General features: G+C 38.4%; 1 pseudogene across 1 annotated transcript; it reads right to left on the bottom strand.

Annotated features, from left to right (window-relative positions):
* Positions 1–4,773: 4,773 nt before the first annotated feature.
* Positions 4,774–7,265, bottom strand: LOC308628005 (lithostathine-like; annotated as a pseudogene). Its single transcript has 5 exons — positions 7,226–7,265; positions 6,531–6,648; positions 6,181–6,318; positions 5,421–5,547; positions 4,774–4,841 (listed from the first exon to the last, which is right to left on the bottom strand). The product of its transcript is annotated as a lithostathine-like (transcript).
* Between the last annotated feature and the right edge of the window lie 2,021 nt (positions 7,266–9,286).

Below are 9,286 nucleotides of genomic sequence, written 5' to 3'. Positions count from 1 at the left end.
CTGAAGACAGCATCTCTGGTTAACATTTTCTTAAAAGAACAACTCTTGGGTTTTAATGATCTAAACTCCACACAATGTGTATATCCCCCAGTGCAATATTTTTTCAGCCAAAATTTATATAAGAAAACTTCATAGTTGCATCCCCAAATCTCAATATGAATCTCAATATGAATCTCAATATGAATCCTTTAATAAAATTACAAGTACAGAATTACAAGTACAGAATCATGTGTTCTTTTCAAAAAAGAGTGCAAGTCACAGATGATGCTGCTGTAGAGAGAGGAATCACTGGGTCATGCACCTCATACAATAAAAACAATTTTTTTAAACAAACTCATTCATTGTGTGCTAATCAGGAAATCAAGTTTTAAAGAGTTTTCCTTTTTTTTTTTTTGAGGAAGGCAGAATAATTCTTTATTATTATTATTTTAAATTTATTTTTGGCTGTGTTGGGTCTCGTTTCTGTGCTAGGGCTTTCTCCAGTTGCGGCAAGTGGGGGCCAATCTTCATCACGGTGCACGGACCGTTCGCTATCGCAGCCTCTCTTGTTGAGGAACACAGGTTCCAGATGCGCAGGCTCAGTAGTTGTGGCTCATGGGCCCAGTTGCTCCGCAGCATGTGGGATCTTCCCAGACCAGGACTCGAACCCGTGTCCTCTGCACTGGCAGGCAGACTCAACCACTGCACCACCAGGGAAGCCCAAGAATTTTCCATTTTAACATGACAGCTTGCTACTTAAACAAGGGTGTTCATGGGTTTTAGAGCATTGGTTGGGGGATTGGGGTTTGGGGTGGAAACCCACTGTATCATGTTTTTTTTTTTTTTTCACTTAAAATAATGAGATATAAGCTCACAAGTAAAATTTTTAGACTAAAGTCAGATTTTCAGGGATATTTGCAATTGGATTCAATTGGAAGAATTATCACCTTCTTTATCATCCTCATTTGCTACCATCAGATTCTACATAGGCAAGTGTTGGTCATTTTCTTTAATTTGAGGAAAAGGGCAAAATCAGGAGATGAGATGGGCTGTCAGTAGGGGTAACGGTCTGTCCACTCTTCCCTGCGTCTCTCTTCCATGAATCTCTTTCCAAATATTTTCCTAAATATTCCCAGGAGGCCTGATCTCTTGCATCCCTTCTGGGTTACTTCTTTGCTTCCTTTTGCAGCATCTCCTGGAAGATTTTTTTCTCACACCCTCTGCCTCTCAGAGACATGGGAACTGGGCACCTGGAGGCATTCAGAGTATGATAAAACTTTACCTTTGCCTATAGGAAAGTGGGACTGATTGTGGGGAGGATACCTTACATTTGACAGTTCCAGCCTATTCCTGGAAGGGCTTCTCTCCATTCTGGGAATCTTTCTGAGCCCATGTCACCTGTGTCCCTTCTCAATGCCCTGGCTTTTCTCTGCTCACTTGATAAGCTTTGATTTTACCTCTACCCTTTGCTCAGGTCCTGCTATAATAAATCTTCCTCATCTACTCTGGTAAAACCACTCAAGCTGTACGGTGAGTGGGGGAATGGAAAAGGAGGTCCTTCACTGCCTCAATCTCCTACATGTACATTTTATAATTTAACAGAATGAAGCATTTCATTGTAATTTATAATAGCTCATATTCAATTCAATAGTTGTATCACAATTTATTAAACTTATACAGTTTGTTGAATGTCTATATTATCTTTATTTTAATTTTAGAAGATATAGGAATAAATAATTTCTTTAATCAGTCATTTAAAATGCTCATGATTGTTTTAAGTGATTTTTTTCTTATTTTAAGAAAAACCAGAAGGTACTTCTTTCTGGAAAAATGGCTGGCAAAATTTCCTGCATTGATAGAGAATCATTAAGCAGCCACTTGGTTTATAGACCCAGAATATGGGTACAGAAGTGGCCTTGCTGGAGTTCCAGGTAATCTAAATATCATAATATTTAACACATCCTTAGGAGAACAGCAATATCCAGTCTAAACTTGATTTAGAGAGAACAGTTTGAAAAGATTTAATAAAGTATATCACAGATTTTTCCAAGCATCCTCCTAATTCTCTATCCTTTCATTGCTCTGTGGAGAGGACAGTGTTTTGATTTTATCTTCATCAGATGACTTATTGCCTTTTGAAAATATACATCATCACCAAACTAGTTTTAAAAATTCATGCCATCTAAGCTTTAAGTGTCAGTGGGGCTGGTTACTTTCAAAGAGAGACTGAAAATAGCCACGGCACATTTACATAATAATCTGGGCAAAAGAAAACTACAGAGGGACATCCACTATGTAAGCTGGCAAAAATAACTGAAAAAATGGAATAGTGATATTATATGATGTCAGGTGTCAACAGCAAACTGACTTGTCCTTAACTTAGAGTCTGCAAATTTAGGATGCCTCCCCTCACTGGACATGCTTGTATTTTGATTCTTTTGATGGTAGTCATATGGTAATTGCTCATTATTAAGCAAAAAAAAAAAAAAAGAAAAAGAAAAAAAAAGAAAAAGATTTAACCATTTTTCATATCCTATAATCCCAATTACAACTTCAAGTTTTACTTACTTCCAATTCTCCAAATATGTCTGCAGTTATAATCCCTGGGGACCTACCCAGTTTCATTGCTTTCTTTTTCCCTTTCTGTAAGAGCTCCCAGGTGTTCCATAAGAAAACCCAATCCTTCCATCCTTCTGAAGTAACCCTTCCTGAGGTTTGCTAATAGTGATCACACTCCAAGATCCTGGACAGTTTACAACTCATGTAATTCATCTAGGATAGTATATCCTCTTTGATCTAATAATGGTTCAAGTATGCACAGTAATTCAGGCTTCAAGTACCAGCCCATGACATACCCTTGCCTATAGGGATTTGCTCAGGTTTGTCTAAAAATAGTGAAGCTCAGGATTCTTTTATTTTATAAATTTAGGGAAGAGTATAAGTTCTTTATTCTGATGTTGAGTAGCAATCAGTAACACCAGTTGCTGCTGGAAACTCTCTTGTGCTGTAACAAAGGAAGGCCGTAAACAGGTAAAGGATACAGATAAAAGAAATTGCAGACAAGTGAGCCCCAGAGAAATGACACTTGAGCCCTGGTCAAACTGAGCTCAAAGCCTTCCTCACTGTTAGATTTTTCAGTTATGTATCCAGTAAATACCTTTACATTTTTGAGCCAAATGATGTTGGGATTTTTCTTACTTTCAACTACAAATATCCTATCTAACACAATGGGTTCCAACAGGAAGAAGAGGATCTGTTCCCCATAGCTGTGGTAGCCCACCTGCCATTGAAGGGAGAACTCAACTAAAATAGAAACTGGCACAAGCACAATCACTGTGAACTTTTCAAACCCATGTTGTTACTTTAAACAGGGAAGAAAATCAAGACCCCTGGCATTGTACAATCATAAATTTATTTAAACTGATAGAGAAGTGTTTCCACCAAAAATGCTGAAGGAGTATTTAGTCAAGGCTGTCTATCCTAGAAAGAACAAATGAAATTTAATAAACATTAGAAAAAAAAGACACTACCATTCATTTCATCTCTTTATTTGAGAAGTAATACCCTTACATGGCAATGCTATAGTGTTCTTGACCCATATGGAACATTTTATCAGTGGTCTCATATGATAATTTTTCCCATATTAGGGAACTGGCCCAAAACATGTATTTTTTCCACAATGGAAGCTAGTGGTGAGGGAGGGGTGGTGATAAGGTGGAAGACAGATTAGTGGTCTTGAAATATACAGATACACAAAAAGGCTGGGTCTTGCCTTCAGTTAGGTAAGGAGAATTTCTTCAAAAAAAAACCCATTAGTTTTTCATCCAAAAAGTGTTAAAAAAAATCCTGCTAGACATTAAAGTCACAACAACTCCAGTCCTGACTGAGGTCAGAGTGCTTTTAAGGCCCAAGGACAGAGGACCTACTGGGGTCCATTCTCACAAGTACCCTATAGGAACAAGGCAGCATGTGGTTAGATGGACCATTGCTAGCTGAACATGGTAAGTTAAGTACAGAATTTGACAGATATTAGAAAACTGTACTCAGTTTGACAGATTACATTTATGTCTGTTGAAACCAATCACATCAAAAACAGGTTTTCATTTTGATTATCTGTTTTATCCATTTAAGTAGTCTGTTAATTCATTTGCATTGTATTTTATGAATATTAATAAAATCTGTTCATTATGTTTCACACTGATGGTTTAGGAAGTACAGTTCTAAACGTCATCACATACCCTAAGACTGGTTGCCTCATACCCTCAGAAACCTGTCTTGGGGGAATGTGTGAGCAATAGAGTGTGTGGGAGAGAGATGTCTTTAAATGTCCACAACACACATCCTACAGAAGCAGTGCTGATGTACCTCAATATAAATACACAATACACAAATATACTAAGAATAATATATATATATATATATATATATATATATATATATATATATATATATATATATGTAGTTATTTCCCCAAGGACCTGGGTGAAATTGGGCAGAGATTGATCAAAGTTTCTCCTTGCCCACCCACTTCTTTCTTCTCAGAGTTTCTCTATGGAAATGAAGCAGAGAAGACAGGCAGTGGAAGACTAACATTTTTATTATGAACCTTGAAAAACCAGGTTATGGAACACACAAAGGAGCCTGAAATTAGGTTGGGGAGAAGGGAAGGTCAGAATAAGGTGGTCAGGTTAGGGGTATGGGGAACATATCCCCCTTTGGGACGGGTCTTCACACTTGGTTCCAAGTCTATGATTAGCTGAACACCAGACTCAAGCTGCTGACTTCCCATCTGGCCTAATTCATGAACTTGCAGACGTAGGGTAAGTTCACATAACAGTTATAATCTCTCCACTTCAGATACCCTGGAGAGACAGAAGGGCTCAAGTGAATGGGGCTGGTGGAGCTTGAGAACCCAATGGAGATGCATCCCAGATTCTGGCCTAGGACTCAAAGGCCCTCCGTTACCTTCACAAGGGTCCCACTCCAGGGGAAAGAGACAGAAAGAAAGGAGAGAAGAGAGGGAATGGGAACAGACAAGCCAATATTACAGTTCCAGTCCAGGAAGTCTCTCTGAAGACCAGACCCAGAAATGGGGAATGAGGGGATGTAAAAGGCTGAGCAGAAATGATTTCCTCTGTTTCTTATTTTTTTTTAACATCTTTATTAGAGTATAATTGCTTTACAGTGGTGTGTTAGTTTCTGCTTTATAACAAAGTGAATCAGTTATACATATACATATGTTCCCATATCTCTTCCCTCTTGCATCTCCCTCCCTCCCACCCTCCCTACCCCACCCCTCCAGGCAGTCACAAAGCACCTAGCTGATCTCCCTGTGCTATGCGGCTGCTTCCCTCTAGCTATCTATTTTACGTTTGATAGTGTATATATGTCCATGACACTCTCTCACTTTATCACAGCTTACCCTTCCCCCTGTTTCTTACCTGTGTTTCTTGACAGTCTCTAACAGTAGCCAGGGTTTGAGATGGTGGCTGGATTTCTCTCCCAGACAACGTAATTGAGCACATCAGTGCTACTCCACTCCCATCCACTGGCATTGGCCTCAGAGCCCTATAGAGCAGAGGATGGAGTCAGGTGAGGCGGAAAGGCCTTTAGAGTTCTCCTGGCCATATTCCATCAGCTGGAATGACTGATCCCCTCCCCAGCATCATGGAATTTGCTCTGCTCTTCTAGGTGATGCCCCATAATTCTCCTCTGGGAAACTCTCCCAAACTCTTTGCTCTTATTGGCAAATTCCAAAGCAAATGATCACAAATACCAATGGAATCCCTACGAGTAATGTGTCACTGTGTGAACTGCACTTGGTGGTGCATTTGTGATTACCCTCAGAACCTCCAAGACAATGTGTTTTATAAAAGGGAAAAATGTGTCAATCCTAAATCTTCATTTACCACTTGCTAAACACAGCATGTACAGACTCAGGGAAGCTCAGAGAACTGAATTACAAGGCATGATGTGTGAATTGTGTAAAAGTTTGACAAGAGGCATTCATTTTAGCTGGAGGCTAGGGACCTGCACAGAACTCAGCTCTTCAGCTGGCCTCAAGGTTCTCCATTTTCTCCTATTATCTCCTGAGCTCCAGGGATCTCTAGGATATTTTCTTGGCAGGGTTAGGGGACAGGGAGGGGCCTGGGTGGCCATAGCATCTAGGGAGGTAACAGATTAAAGAGGATGTAAGTGTACCTCTGTGGGGTCATGGAGCCCAATCTAGACATCTGAGAGGAGTTTCAAATTGTTCTTGAGACGGGAGGCAACAAAGGATCCCTCAGCCCCACTGAACACAGACACAAGGTTTCCTGAGGGTCTCTTCTGGCAGGCCATCTGTGTGGAGAAGGGAGAGACTGGGGAGGAGCTTGAGACCCTCACTGAGGGAAGGACAGGGCTAAGGTAGGTGAGAAGGGGTTGTGTTTGCAAAAGATGAGGCACTCATTCTCACCCTCAAGAAACTCTAGAGAATGGAGACTCCCAGACCCCAAACCCTATCTCTAATGTGCTTCTCCTTATCAGCCTTAACTGCAAATCCCAGCACTCATGTCTGCATCCATCCAGGTTTGGGTGTTATAAACAAGGCATAACAGTAGGACACATAGGCCATGGAGCATTTCAGACAGCTGATCCGTGCAGAGGGCAGTTCCTTCTGGGAATCTTCCCCTGAGGAGGAAAGCATAAAGGAGAAGGATGGAGTAAAATGGAGAGAAGATATTGGAGTTGGGGGGTGACCTTGAATAATATCTATGAGGCCAGTGCTTGGGAAAGTGACATCGCACACCTGACTGCCTGACACTATTGCCAACACTCCCAGCATTTTTTTTTTTTATCATGAACTAAACCTAGTAATTGGGAGATGGTCAATTTTCTTTTTATTCATCTGCCTTATTCAAAAGTCCAACTTTTCTCCTCTTCTGGGCTGACTATTCTTTTACTGGATCCTTCAGTCTTTCTCCTTCTATTCATCTCATTAAAAACACTCTATACTTTCCCTCCTTAACACCCACATAAATTAGACTCTACTGAGAAAATGGAAATCATCTCATCCCACTGGTACTGGACCACTGGGGAGACTCCCACCACTAGTTACCCTGAAGGAAGGAGTGATGATACAGGAATTGCAGGCAGTGTTGTCATGTGGGGATGTACCATTACCATGGTAAGCACACAGGAGCTTTCCTCCTCTTCTTGGTCCTGAATAAACACTGGGAACCCAGTGCTAGAGGCAGAGAAGTCTCACCTAGGACCTGAGACAGGAGCATTAGGCAGGAGCACAGCATCCATGGAAGGCATCATTTTGTCTATGATGTGCAGAGGCAATCAGAGAACTAAAGGAAGGGTGGTCAGAGAGAGGGCATGAGAAACCCCCTGTTGTACCTCTTGTCTCTTCCTCTGTCTAGTCCCCTTAGAATAAATCCATCTTGATGGCATCCATCCCCTTCTAAATATCAATATTTATTATAAATATCAATAATTCTCATGAATAAAAATTCTTTGGTGTCCTCAATACTTTTTAAGAGGGTAAAGTGTCCTGAGATCAATATGGTTTGATAACCTCTGATTAACAATGAGATATCAATTTCCAGGACAAATTTTATGTTACAAAACAGGGATACACTCAACAAAGTCTAGAAGGTAGGGTAAACTCTACAGGATAAATGACTCCATTTCCTTAGCAAATGAATTTAAGGAAGTAAAGCAATATGAAATTCTTAACATTTGAGAGATGTATTAATCAAATACAAGGTATGTCTCATGTTTAGATGATTTGAACAAATCACATGAGAAAATAATTTTGAGACACTTAACTAGGTGTGAACATTTGAAAATATGAAGGGGTTCTATTATTTTTAGGTGCGATTACAATATTGTACTTATATTTAAAGTGATATTATCATTTACAGATAGATGATAGAATACTTACAGTTGAAATATGTTGTTCAGGATTTGCTTCAAAATAATCCAGTGTAGTAAGGGTAAGAAAAGGAATATAGATGAAATGAAAGGCCATGTGGGATAATTGTCATTGCTTGGTGATAGATACCTAGAGGATCAACATGCTATTCATTTTGGGTTTCTTTGATTATTCTTCCATAAAATCTTGGGGAAATTTTCTGGAAAAAAGAAAAACTGAGGCTCAACAATTTGTTGAGAAAAAAAATTTAAGACCAGTCTGACTCAAGAATATAGGTGCAAAATTCCTGAACAAAATACTAAGCCAAAGAAGTTTACCAGTGTATGTAATAAATGAAGGTAAGAATATTTTAGTAAAAATATTACTAAATTTGACCACTTTAAAACAAAAACAAAAATAAAATAACAAAGTAAATGTGAAGGGAAAAATGAGAGAAAATACTTTATATAGATATATATCTGACAAAGAATTGATTTCTAGAATATGTTTATAACAGTAAATTCAACAAGAAATTGAACAATACATTCATTAGAAAAGAAGAGTGAGAAAACATGAGCATGCATTGCAGTAAAGAAGCACAGTGATCAATACATATATGACAATATGTCAACCTCATTAGCAATCAATGAAATTAAAATCAAAATGAAATATAATTTCACACCTATCAGAATGACAAAAAAGAAATTTTGACTTTCCAAAATTTTGGTGAGGGTTTGGAGCAATGAGTTGTCCATATTGCTGCTGGCAGTAGTATAAATTGATAGAACCTTTGGGAAAACTGGCATTTTCTTACAGCCTGATACTCAATCATTCCACTCCTAGGAATATATAGTTTGCATATAAATGCCAAATAGTATGTATACACAGGATGTTAATAGCATCACTAATTATAAAGGCAAAAAAGCCAAAAACAAACCAAATGTCCATTAACAGGAAACTGGATAAACATTTTGTGGTTTAAATAAGCAATGTATCTGAGTGAAACTGAGTGAACCACAGTTACAAGCATTGGTATGGCTTAACCTCAAAGACATAATGTTGAGGAAAATTTATCAAAATACAGAAGATTATAAACTGTGTAATTTCATTGTTTAAAAGGTCAAAAACAAAATTTGAAAAGGCTTCTATATCATTTAGGCATACTTATACATAATAAATTATATTAAGAGGAGGGGAATGATAATTTCAAAATTCTGAATTGTTACCTCTGAATGAAGGGAGAAGGAAATTGTTGGAATGAGGACACAGGAAGCTTCAAATATATTAGCAGTTATATACTTTTTAAGTATAATGGTGGTTACTTGAATTTAAAAAATGTTCTTTTAATCATATAGATAATACTTTTATTGTCCTCTCTCTATAAAATATGGTATTAAAAGTTAAAGA

Source organism: Mesoplodon bidens, assembly GCF_964165515.1.
Source record: "Mesoplodon bidens genome assembly, chromosome: 14".
Taxonomy (NCBI): Eukaryota; Metazoa; Chordata; class Mammalia; order Artiodactyla; family Ziphiidae; genus Mesoplodon; species Mesoplodon bidens.
This window is presented reverse-complemented; position numbering and strand designations above follow the sequence as displayed.